The sequence below is a fragment of the Sipha flava genome, unplaced genomic scaffold (assembly GCF_003268045.1).
Source record: "Sipha flava isolate LNK unplaced genomic scaffold, YSA_version1 82_pilon_pilon, whole genome shotgun sequence".
Classification (NCBI taxonomy): domain Eukaryota; kingdom Metazoa; phylum Arthropoda; class Insecta; order Hemiptera; family Aphididae; genus Sipha; species Sipha flava.
This window is the reverse complement of record NW_020273624.1, coordinates 1,524,555-1,538,592: the sequence shown is the minus strand read 5'-3', so window position 1 is coordinate 1,538,592 and position 14,038 is coordinate 1,524,555. Positions and strand designations below refer to the sequence as shown.

General features: G+C 31.2%; 1 protein-coding gene across 6 annotated transcripts in view; it reads right to left on the bottom strand.

Annotated features, from left to right (window-relative positions):
- The window catches only part of LOC112693228 (Down syndrome cell adhesion molecule-like protein Dscam2), a 163,169-nt gene that overhangs the window by 52,003 nt on the left and 97,128 nt on the right, over positions 1–14,038 (bottom strand). The window lies entirely within an intron of this gene.

Below are 14,038 nucleotides of genomic sequence, written 5' to 3'. Positions count from 1 at the left end.
ACTAAAAATATTAGATAAATAGAAATAAATTTTTATTTTATAAGTATTTTTTTGCTAATAAAGATATTATCGATGGTATCAACATATGAGTAAATGTATTCGAAAATAAGATCAGACAATTTATACCGATGTGTTCATATTGATGCAATGCTAATATTAATCTTTTGTAATTTTTTTTTTTAAAAAATTAAATATTAATTCATTACGCATAAATATGGGTTTCTTTTATATTACTATATCATTATTTGTGATAACAAAACCGTGCAAATCAAAATTCAAGAAAGCCATTTTTCATTTTCTTAAAATGAAAGCTGGACTGTTGATTTGCAATAAAGGGTATGAACACAATAATCATTGCTTAAAAATTAAAAATTTATAAATTTTAAAATTTAGTACACTTCAGAATAAAATGTTTATTCAACAATTCTTATATTAATTAAATTGGGTATTTGAAAAAATACTAAATAAAATTATTTAAATCTAATTCTATAAAAAAATATTATTTGTTTTAATATTTAATAATAATGAAAATATACTAAGAAATTATAATACGTGTATTACCATAAAAAATAAATTTAAACTTTAAATGACTTGACTAAAATAAAAATAAATACATATAAATTTTTCTGAAGACAACATAGTCATTTAATTAAATTTAATAAGTGTGGTAAGTTTTTCATTATCAAACAAAATATTTTAATTGAAAGTGATTTATATTATTATAAGATTTAATCGGATTTTTACTAAATTTATGTAGTTTTGAAATGTTTAAACAAATTCTATAATTACAAAATAAAAATAAATATGATAGTAATATTATCTTCCCTTCTAAAATTAAAAAAGTTCTCATGAAAAATACAAAAATATTTATTTAGAAATAGACAAATGCATAGCAATATAATTAATTGGTGATTGAATCAACCGTACCTATAATAAAGCTATAAGACTGGCCAAATGTAAACTCTTACATGAATAACCTTTTTACCTGAATTATCATTAAATGTAAACTTCTACACTTATAACCTTTTAAAATTTTTACCTGAAAATCAAAGATATTGTAATCTCCTACATAGAATTTTTCCCTTTACAAAATTTGGTACTTAAATTCTCGATTTTGAAGTTTTCATTATTTCCTCCAAAATTGTGGTCTTTTAATGATACTACTAATGCATGTTAATCATTTCATTTAAGATTTAATAGTAGTTTTTATCATCCAAATCTCCATTTATTCGTGAAAGTTTTGAAAGATATACAGACCGAAACATACATTAAAATTAGAAGCAGTCATACATTACAACGCAGACAGACAAAAACTATTTCTAAATATCAGTTTATACTTAATCAAAAAGATAAATATATTCGAAGAGAAATTTCACATTTAGAGTTTATCTCCAAAGTATGCCATAAAAATATACGTAAATGATTATGACTTAGTATTGTTTTATTGAATTTTTTATTATTTTTTTCAAAAACTTTTGTTTTAAACATATGTGATTTTGACTATTGTTTTATTAAAATTTTTATTATATTTTTCAATCAATTTTTATTTTATTTGTTAATATATCGCAAGACTGATATTTTTTACAGCAATACGAGCGGTATTAATTTTTGTAGGAGTTAACATTATCTTTTATAGGAGTTAACACTATCTTTTGTAGGAGTTAAAACTATCTTTTGTAGGAGTTTACATAACATTTTTAGGAGTTTACCATTCCCCATAAGACTTGGATACAGTGGCATAATAAGTAATAATGGTTTTATATCAATGTTTTGTCACGTGGCGTTTTATTAAAATTCCTTGTGAAAATATCTTTAACGTTTACATAATACAAACACCGAATACGGGTTATATTTTTATTTTCATTTAAGGTAAGAGGTGTTTCTTAAAATCATTATATTCTGTTGTAACTTGGGAAAAATGTTTCAATGGAATTCGGGGGAATAAGAAGAGATATTATAATATAAACAATGAAATCATAATATTTTAAGTATTGTTTACCTGTAAACAACGATAGAAATAAATTGAATTTTTACGTACATTATTCATAATACATTGTATACATGTATAAATATTTACACGTGTATTTAAGTATTTGAAACGAGGACAACGAGTAGATTTTTATTGGGCTGCAACGAAATACGAAACAAAAATTGTAAACACGGTTATTCGCACTGTTTATACTTTTGTAGTATTTATCTTTTTTATTCTTTCTTTCCTATTATAAACGGGAGACACATTAAGACTACGTGTTAATGCATAACTTATGCGATACATTTGTTTATCGCCACGAAGAATAATATAATACGCACTTTTATCGAAATCGGGGATTTGTCACGGCGGCGACGGCTATTGGACCGTATTTGAGAACATTTCTCTTGAGTCTCTTAGGTGTATATTGTAAACCTACGCCCATTCATTATATATATTTATATATAATAGTGTGCGCGTGTGGTAGAAGGAAAAGGAATTTTGTGGAGGTGAAACGGTCAACGAGTCGAAATTGGAATCGCCATGGCCGCTACAGATAATCGTAAACACACACGCACATTAACGCACGCACGCACGCACACATACGTATGCGTATACTTACGTACACGCGTTTGCGCTGCAATTCCCGGAGTGCACATAATGTGTCATGAAGTATCCCAAACAGATCGTAAAAAGAGCGCTGTTGCACTCGTAAAAAAATACAGTTTTGCGGTCCAGCGAACCGTATATTTGACCAGGGCGCGCACGACGGTAGTATTGCTCTGCGGTACACAGTACATACGTATATATAAGCGAATATGTTAATGAGAGGATCACCGTACCCTTATACACAAGGAAAGATGATACGGTGGCAGTTCGTGTGGGATATTAGTACGATGTGATGGTTGTAAACCAGTAACAGTGAACATTAGTAGAGTTACAGCAGTGCGGCAGCATTTTTTCATTGACTTGAAATAGGATGGAACGAAAACGCAGTGTCTATGTTATTATATATATATTATCTATAATTTTTGTGTACATATTTTCCCTTTTCCTTTTTTTTTTTTTTACCCTTTTACGTAATTGGTTTTTTTTATCGTCAGTTCTGAGCTATTAAAATATTGCTATAATTTTTTTCTTTTCATAGTAAAATATGTGTGTATTTATGTTATTTTTTTTTTTTATTTTAAAATATATAGTTTTTATCGTTTTGGCCTGAAAATCGTTAAAAACGTATGTGAGTTTTTTAACCGTAATCTTAGCGGTTACATTAAGCAATAAAATCTGAACAATGTACGTATTACAAAAATTAAATCTATACCAAAATACACCAATGCAGTTTTAGTTATATATAATATATCAAAGTAGTTTTCGATTAAACGTTCTACTTTATTAAGTGCCGAAGTTTGTAACAATACGTTTACTGATATAAAAACATTGTACAATTATGGCTATGAAAAAAAATGTTAAACTTTGTTAGCTATAGAAAAAGTAGCTATATTTTGTGATATTTAAAACGTTAAAGGAGAGATATTTTAACCGAGGATTAATAAAACGTGTAGGCCTGCGTATTAATGCGGCTTTTTTGAAGACTATGAATGACCATAATAGTACACAACAATATTACAGTTGTACATTCAAGACCGGCTTAACGCGGCAGAGTGCATTCTGCAAAACAGTGATATTATAGACGTGCGCAGACCTGTATTTTAAGAGTGCCTACATTCATTTTAGGCCCTATTTTAACAAAATGTGTAGATATATTTAATACGTTTTAATCAGAACTAAGATTTTTACGCAATAAAAAATATGTAGAAATATGCATTTCATTTTTAATAAGATACACACAAAAATATAGTTACAAAAATAAAAAGAAAAAAATGTATTGAAAAAACAGTGATTGGCTGATTGCCTTAATATAATAAAATTGAGATTAAAAATTAAAAATTATTTATTTTTTTGCATGCATATTTGTTAATTATTACTTTAGAAATAAAATGTATATTTCACATTCAATAATGAAAATTCGTGTATTACATGTTAAGGTCATGTACAAGTATTTTTTTAAATGGTGGTCGAATATAAATGATCGGCAATCGGATCCTAGTATTGATTTATATTGGCTGAAGTTTCTTTTAATGTCACATGATATAGTTGGCGCAAATTTAAATAAAGGCATTTGTCTTGGTGTTGAATTGCAACTGAAATTGTCCTTGTCCGATTCGCTATTTAATACTTTATTTCTTATTGATTGTAAAGTTTTAAATCCTTATATTCGTGGATAATTTTATCTTGGATTTTATATTGATACCTACTTATTTCTATTAATTGCATTGATCTTTCTCCGTCAAACTATTCAATATTTTATCACATATTGTACCATAGGATTATAATCGTATTTATAAAAATAAAATTTATGTTTGACAAAAAAAAAACAAGTTACATAATTTGATCAGTTTAATTATTACGAATTTCAAATACGTTGAATAAGATATTAAATATGCAAAAATATACATAAAGCTCAATATATGTAAAAACATGAAAACTACTACTATTTTCATCAGAGTAATATAAACTGTGGACATTACACAATAAAATTCCATTTGGACGTAGCAAAAAAAAAAACATGCTGTTCCATACGAATCCTAGCCCTGGTAATGATTATTGCAGTTATTATGCCATACGATTAAGAAATATGTATTTTGAAAACAGTTTTTATAAAATCATAACATTATTGTAGTTGGTCATCTGTTAAATGATATACACATTTAGTGTATCTTTATCTTCATTAAACACAGGAATATGATATTGATAATAACCATAAATGTATAAAATAATACTCGCGGTTATCGTATATTTGCGGATCGACGGATGACCACAATATCAGAGCAGCGGCTATGAAGGCGATAAAAACGACGACGACTAGGTTACGTAATTCTGGTCAAACTTGTAAAATTTCGCGGTTTCGGCGGAGTTTAATCGTACAACGACATGTTCACGGCGACTGCGGCAGCACAATTTCAATTATATATTTCAACAATTATATAAAAAAAAAAAGAAACGGCTGACTACAGGTCATTGATACGAAATTTCGATCGACGCCAAAAACAATATGGATGGACGGCCTATACGTCACAATACACATTGACTCGGGTCATTATGAACTGTGTTTTTTTAGCGTGCGGGCCAGGTCATGAGTACATAAATCCACCGTTCACTATCGCTCGAGCTCTGAGTGGTGCGAACAATAAGTATACGGAGAACATAAATTTGAGGGTTTCTATTCATCATTTAGCCGACTAAGAATTCGAGAGCAGGATGGGACTATACGTATATAGTATATATACTTTACAGTGTACAGACACGTATAAGAATATGATATCCGACTTAAAGTTTGCAAATAACAGTAAAAAGGCCACGGCTGACGGAATGCTGGTTTTGTAGTAATATAAATGTATATAAGTGTTATGAAAAGAACGGAACATAGTATAGGAGCTGCAAGCGTTGGCACGCGTAGATATATTTTGGAACGATGCATTCATTTCCGAAAAGTCGGGTCCTCACGTGATCCGACGGACGCGATATTATTATTGTAGTCTCGTCGTAAGTCCGTCTCGAGGGATGCGAAGTCGTGAATTTCGTGTTTTCGATATGCGCACATTATATAAATTATATCGTGACACACGATAATAATATTTTTAACGTCTACACGTGCCGAGGATTTCTCGGGGATTTAAATGCATATCATGCAAGAAGATAGCATAGACATACGTAGAGATAGAGAGATCTTCGAAATTAAACCTACCCTCGAAAGACGGGTGTGCTTATTATAATAAGTCTCTCATCATAGTATATATCACCCAGAGCCGGCGGAAGTCATGTACGACATGTGCAATTGCACAGGACGTCAATTTTTTTGGAATTTTGAGGGCGGCATCGTTTATAAATAAAAATATGTATGTTCCATCATTGCACATTGTATTTACTCATTGTAAATCAAAAATAATACGTATTATATTATTTTGACTGATATTGTGTCATATTATATTATGTAGTATTAAAAAAGTACCTATTTATAAACAATATAATATGGGATAGCCGTTAGCATTGTTCAATTTGTCCCAACCGCTGAAGTCAGTCATTACTAAAAGACTTATAACGTGCGTACGTAACTTTAAAGTGTATATACCCGTAGACAGGTGCCAACTTATATATATATATATATATATATATACTTCGGGTCACGAAAGGGCAAAAGATTTCCGATATTCGTTTTAAACCTCTCCAACCCTTTCGTACTATGCATTTGTGTAAGAGTGAGTGTATAGAGTAATGCTTAGGCATTTAATAATGTACTCGGACCGATTTGGAATTATTGCACCCCTGCGAATTGCACTCCGCCGCTGCGGTCGCCAAGAGCGTATGCAATAATTTCTACGGGAACACGGGAGCAAAAGCGTGTTTCCATGACGATCGGCGGTTCCGGATGATTGCAGCAGTTATGTCATAGTGTAAAACACGATCAAAACGCCTCAGCTCAGTACGCGATCTTAGAGAAGCAGAAGGTTTTTTCGATCCCTATTACCAACGTAGGGCTTTTAAAATTAAACAAAATCATCTTCGATAACGTTGTTTTCACGGTAGGTCAGAGGTTCCCAATCAGGGTGCCGCAAAAATATTTGAAATACATATTTATTTTTAAACGCCTTCATGAAAAATATAGTACATATAGCACTGTGAGTAATAAAACAGATTATACTCTATGTCTATAGAACAAAAACTATTATGTATAATTTATTAGGTATATACAATATAATTTAATGAATTAATTGTAAACACATATAATTTTTATATTGTAATACTGATATGTTCAATCTATTTTAATTTTCATACTGGCTCGATCGTTATCGATTTGATGTGAACTGTTTTAAAGTTATTTACGGTGAAATACTTGTGACTTTCTTATCTTTATTGTTTATTAATGCTAAATAAAACCGAAGTTATAAAATATAAATTTAAATATACGATATATTAGTATTGCGTATTTAGAATAAACTATAGAGTATAGGGCATAGGCTATAGGGTGCCTCCAAATTTTTAGAGAATAATAAAGGGTGCCGTGAATCAAAAAAGGTTAGGAACCTCTGCGGTAGTTACGTGTACATACACCTTCAGTATTTCTACGGGCAACGTATGATGAAAAACAGTAATTTTCGACATTACTGCTGAATTTTCAATGTAATCAACATCGGATATTAGTTTACAAGTTTTACCGGTCCGGAAGTTAAATGACCACGTAATAAAAACATCATGGCAGGGACGGTGGGTGTTTGGTTGGTTGGTTTTCGTTGCCGTCGACATCTTGTTTGTTTTCTCCGTTTTCATCACCACCACCATCAATGCCGTTTCACATGTACTTACATCGTTGCGCACACCTTGAGACTGCCATCCTTGCATGCAATGTTTTCCGCACCTGCACCCCCGCGATCGTGTTAGTAAAACGACGATGCACAATGCGTGCGCGTGCACAGAATACGTTTACCTCGTATTATTACTCTATGATTAATTTACACTACTATTACTTCCGGTCAGACAAATGTCACCGGAGACGGCGAGGAGGGTTATACAATGATTTGCCAACAACCAAAATAATAATAATAATGAACACTACTCCCTTATTGGGGAGTATTGACGAAAACTCATTGCCGCAGTAGCCACCCCTTCAGCAGACGTGCCGTGCGGCATAAATGTACATGTAGTTTCGTCATCGTCGTCGCATTGTTATGTATTGTTCCAAGCGATTTCCGATCTTTCGACTGCCGAGTATTTTTACACGAGGAGTACCTATACACAGTGTGATTGTGCTTACCGTTGTAACGAGGGGGAGAGTACGTGTGCATTGCAGGACTGTTCAACAATGCAGAAGATAATAATGCGGTGCGCGCGATATGGACGTTCGTCGTTCTGTATTCTTCACACTACGCACTCGTACTTGGATGACATTTCGCTAAGTACGCATTCAACGTTTCTACGTGTGGTTTTTTTAAACACGTAACGCTCGTCGTCCCTTGTGATTTATGTATCACGAAAACGATTTTTTTTTTTTTTTATGCCATTGTTCTAAAAAATAATAATTCTATAATTTCCTATTGCGATAGAAATTTTTCATATTTTCCATTTCAAATCCTAAAACCGAGTGTTTACTCAAAGTTTACTGGAATCGTATGTCATACAAGTACTTATAGTAATGTTGAGTTCAGTGAAACGGATACCCTGTGAAATATTTGTGCGCATCTGTTGCAAATAAAATCCGAGTACTCTACCTAGTCAAACGACTCAAAGCTTATACATTATGTCACTCGAAGACACTAAATATTTCGTTGTAGATAACGGTTTAAACATACGTACACATATACAAGTGAAATATATATAACTGAGTAATTTTTTGAGAATCGGATTTTCAAGGGTCCAATCCGTTTTAGGATCAATTTATGAATATTTTTACTTTTTGGTTAACTAGGAAATATTTTATTTTATTTTAAATATTGATTTTAATGGTTACCGATTGAGGTATATGTTTACGCTACAAACTTATCAAATTATTATAAAATAAACCACATCATTACTGCGACATTCAGATTGCATTATTATATTATATTCAATCTATCAATCCTAAACATTTTGGTCCTTCGAGCTGGATATAACCTAGACCTTATTGTAAATTTATCGTCTTCTACAGTGGCGTAATTTCAGTTTTTTCCAGCATAGAGCAGTTGGTTCATTTTACCAAAGTGGTGAAGGGGGACGTTAAACCAGTCCAAAAATGTAATGATTTGTACTTTGTTCATAAGTGCTCGTATAGTAAACGTCTCATTTATCTAATTTACAATATTTTAATGGCTGTATAAAAGACGTATTTATATTTTGATGATGTACCGACATTGGAATAGCTAAACTCTAGATTTTGGCAAATGCATGAATTGCCTCCCTCCTCTCCCAATTGAAGTTATTGGTTTTCTACGTAAATTTATCGCTTATATTATGATGGTCCTGCCAAAATCAATCGAATTCATCCGGACTAAAGTTTGAATAGTTCGAACACTGGGTTAACCCAGTGCACAAAGACAACAAATCACTATCTCATACAATCCACTAGCACTAGCAAATAAGCAAAATTAGAAACCATATCGACGTTATGACAAACAATTTTTGTTATTTTATTATACCCAATCCTTCAGTCTCAAATAATATACTATATGTGAATCAAAATAAATACCATTAGAATATTCGACGACTTTGTGCTATTCCATGGTTTGAAATTACGTAACTTTAGCTAGAACTTGAAATCTAACAAGAAAATACAGGAAAGATAGTGAGTAGTGAATATAGAGTAGCGAGTGTGTTATGTATCAGGATAAATGACGAAAAGGGCTGATACACCAAATCACGCGCCGGAAACGCGATGAAACACAGACCGCTGCAATAATCGTTCACGTAATGTTAATAATATCGTAACATTATGATGAAACGTGGTTGGACACACGTTGCGTTTACGCCTGCAGTTATGGCTAATACAACGCGGGTGGGTAATATCTCGCGGTGTGGACGTTTACGACCGCGTATGACATAAATCCGTACGCGTTTTAACGGTAGGCACTCGCATAACAATACGCCCGTTATTACACGTCGGTCGCACGAGAGCAGATAGGTGAGTATAATAAAACGATGATTTATAATTCTCAATTACTGCTTCTGTTTCGGAGTCATAAATAAGTTCTTGTCCGTAGAAATTAAAACGATCGTCTATATATAATACGAGGTGTGTGTGTGTGTGTGTGTGTGTGTGTGCGTCAGTGTAATTTATGTATTATAATATTATTTTGGTCCGTTAAAAAACAAAAAAAAATTTGGGTAAAATATGGTTAAGTATACTATTGAGAATGAGCCAATGGGCCGACAGTACACGGGATCGACGAAACAATATATTTTTATATTATTAATTATGTTATTCTTATCACTATATACATTACTAATACACCGTATAAGTTAATAACACAGCATACGATACAAATATCGGTAACATGAAATTAGAATTTAAGGTAGAGCGATTAATTTCAGAAAAAAGGGACTCTTTTTACTTTCCCTACCCCATCCCCCGAAAAAATTGCATTTCAAACGTAATTATAAAGACTATAAATATAATTTTTTTTTTCGCAATAATTGTTTATATTTTTAATATTTCTTAAATTTAATTTGTTTCTCTTTTACGCATAATAATATGGAAAGAATGAGATTAAAACGAGACTATTTTTTAGAAACGGGATAAAAAGTGTTTCATTTTTATTTTATCAAGACAACGGGAAATGATTATCAAAAGAGGGACAATCCAGTGTAAACGGAATATATGTTCATCTTAACGAGGAATGTATTATTTTATTTGCGTTATATTTTTATTTATTTTTAGTCTGTATACACGATTTAAACCAGGATATTTGCTGCAATCATCATAATTATAGGAGATTACCAATAAAAAAAAGTTGTTTTATTGAAGTATCAATAGTTTTGTGAATTTTCCTACAGTTTTTTAATTTTTAATAAAAACTGAGGAAAATCTAAAAAAGAAAACGGCAACACTTATATTTTAAATTGTAATTTATTTACAATTTCGATGAATTTTTTCCAAAACTTTCAGTAGAATAATTTTTGTTTAACAAAAAGTTTTAAAGACTTAATACAGAGTTTCTCATACATATTTATTATTGGTTAAAGAAAAAAATTGAGCTTAATTCAAAAAAAAAGTTTATGAGCGTTTGAATATTAAATTTTAACAAACGATAAAATCACAAAAATCTGCTACATTTTGGTAGTTGACTAATCATAAAGTTTTTTACTTTTATAGTCAAAGCTTGAAATTTGAATATAAAATTTTTCGTAGGTTTTTGTTTGTAACCAAAAATAAAAAAAATAGATACCTACTGGAAAGTCACAAAACTATTTAAACGAGTTACAAAATAGGATATTTCAATGAATTTCCAACAAACGATAATAGTTATTTTTATTATTTAATAGTGTCGAATTATTTTAATAAAGTTTGTGCTGATTGTAGACACTTGAAATTTTTTATTTTTTTAAATCGATGCCCTCTTGCAGTTGTTGTGAAAGTTAGAATATGAAAAGTTTAACATTCCTTATTAAAAAATATTGAATTAATTTAGAACTAATTCACTCAATCTCTTTAATTCACAATCGTTTTTTGTAGAGCAATAATGTAATGGTTTCAATTTTAAAAGACCAATTTAGTAATAACTATCGTCCATTCGTGTATCATCCCTAACCGTGGTGTATAGTATAACCAAAAAGTTTCAAATTTTTATTATTGTGTACTTTAAAGACAGGAAAAGTATAAGATTCATCAGTTTTAACATTGTACGGTTTTACTACAAACATAAATAAATTCGTTTATTTAGGTACTTGTAGGGACGAATTCTCCATCACATCTAAACACACTAGCCTATTAAGTATACAATAGTCTTTGAGTTAAGTTTAAATCTGCTTTTCAAAGTCATGACTGCAAGGACGAGTAAATTGTTGTTAATTGCTAGGAATTGTTATTTTCAAGCAATGGGTTTGTAATTTAATATTTAAAATTTCAATACGTGTATAAATATTATAATAATTGAATGCAAAAAGAACTTGGATCGCTAGTAGCTAATTAGATAACATTATTCGTGGGGACCATTAATTCAATTAAAATGACGTTGAATCGTGAACTATGTACGGCACGTCGAGTAGCCTTCGATTTCAACACAGACGTTATTGTCGAACCGAATCGCATGAAAACAGTACGATCATATTGTGGGCGTAGAGACTTTATAAGCATACCAAAATCTCTCTCAACAGAGTGTACTAATGCGAGTATACCTACTATTATGCCGAACCATATCAGCAGAAGGATGTTTCCAATATAGATTGTCATCGAAACACATAGTACGAACTTAGACGTGCGACTTATTGCAGACATCGCGAATGCTACGTAAGGCGGAATCGCGTGGGACCTATATGTAAATAATACTTCGTTACGCAGACAAGTCTCTCCGGCGGTGATGTCGATGGTATGCCGTAGTGATATCTGTGGGGACGAATCAAATTTCCATCGACGTCATTTTTCTGCGTTCTGCTTTCGGACGGATTTCATTTGATCGTAATTTTGTACGTATTATTACAATTGACGCATAGTACGCGACGGTGTAACAGGCGATTATTACCCCCCCAACATTTTTACCGGGGGGGTAATAATCGCCTGAGGTAATAATCGCCTACAGCAACAGGCGATTATTACCCCCCTTAAGGGTGCGACAAATTTAATAACGCGGACACGAGTGTTCGAATCGGTGAATCTAGGAAAAACATCTTAATGTAAAAAAAGATCGTCAAATGTATTTTACTTTAAAATTCCAAATATTTTAAGTCAAATGTTAAGTTAAATAAGTATATAATAATAAAAATAAATCATAGATATAGAATAATATATGCTATTACTATTAAAAAAATTGGTAAACCTCTTTCCCTAATTAAATATTTTCCTCATAATTTTTTAAGTTTATTCTGTAATTTGACATATATTTTTATTGTATTTTTTTAATAAACTCTGAAATGTACACAGGCTTTAGACAATAAACTCTAAATTTAAATCTATAATTGGTTTGAGTTTTCGTTATTTTTAGATACGGATAATCGTTGTTTTTGAGGGCCTACCCAAAACAATGTATATGAACGTATACAGAATGTATATTAGATATATTATACATTTTTCTACTTAATTTACAAATTATAACAACTATTATAACATTTGAAACATACTATATCATGTAATATAATTACTTTGCCACTAGTTTCATTTAATTTATTTCATTTAGCGTTATCTACGAAACTATAACGAATGCCTGTATATTTTATTATATGTTTGGATATATAATATATAACATGTGTGTATACTGTCCAAGTATTTTATGCATAAAATGTTATTCAATTTTCTGAATTAATAGAGTAATGCTTCTAATGCCAATGACGCTTAAACGCATCACAGTATAAATAACGCGAGCTGCGGTATAACTGCCAATATCACGGGCGGCGTTGAAAGTGTTAAAAATATTTTAATAAAATATTTAACAGCAATTATTTTAATAACTTTTAGCCAAAATTAACGTTTTTCAACTTGTCGTTTATTGCTGTGTCATTTTTTTACCAGTCGATTTTTACTGATTACCGAATCACTCCATGTGTTTCTTATTAACAGTTAATTACTTTCACCTCTATTCAATATGCCTATATATGTATTATTTATAATAATATTATCATGACAAGAAAACTAAAACTAATAATACTACAATAGGTATCTGTTTTTCAAAAACAAACGAGTAAATATAAACATAAGCATAAAAAGTAGGTCACGGGGAGGTTATTAGTATATGACACCTTCGTCATCCCCCCGGGGGCTCAACCTTAAGGGGGGGTAATAATCGCCTGTTACTGTAGGCGATTATTACCTCAGGCGATTATTACCCCCCGGTAAAAATTATTACCCCCCTCCCCGGTAATAATATAGGGGGTAATAATCGCCTGTGACAACGGGATAACCGTGTACCGTAAACCGTCTACATATTGTACCGCATTTCCTACCACGACGACGTACCAAGTATAGTGAAACCACACGATACCCCAAACAATCACGGGTCTTAGGCTATGCAGATGCCCATGGGCACCTTGAGCTTCGGGATTTTTTTAGTAAGCCAAAAAAAGGCGAGTAAAAACATCAAAAGCTTATTTTGTATGATGACTTTTGTGCAGCCGAAAGATGTGAGTTATTAATTTTAACGAAAAATCTTTTGAAATAATGGGATGAAAAATAACATTTACCTAATGCAATGGCATACAATTAAGCGTTCATCGTTTATTTGAACTTACTGTTTATCAAATTTTTTTTTTCTGTTATTAAGAATTTTTTTTATTTTTATAGGCAGTTGTATTATATGTTAGAGATTAAAATTAAAATTTGTAATTTCTATTATT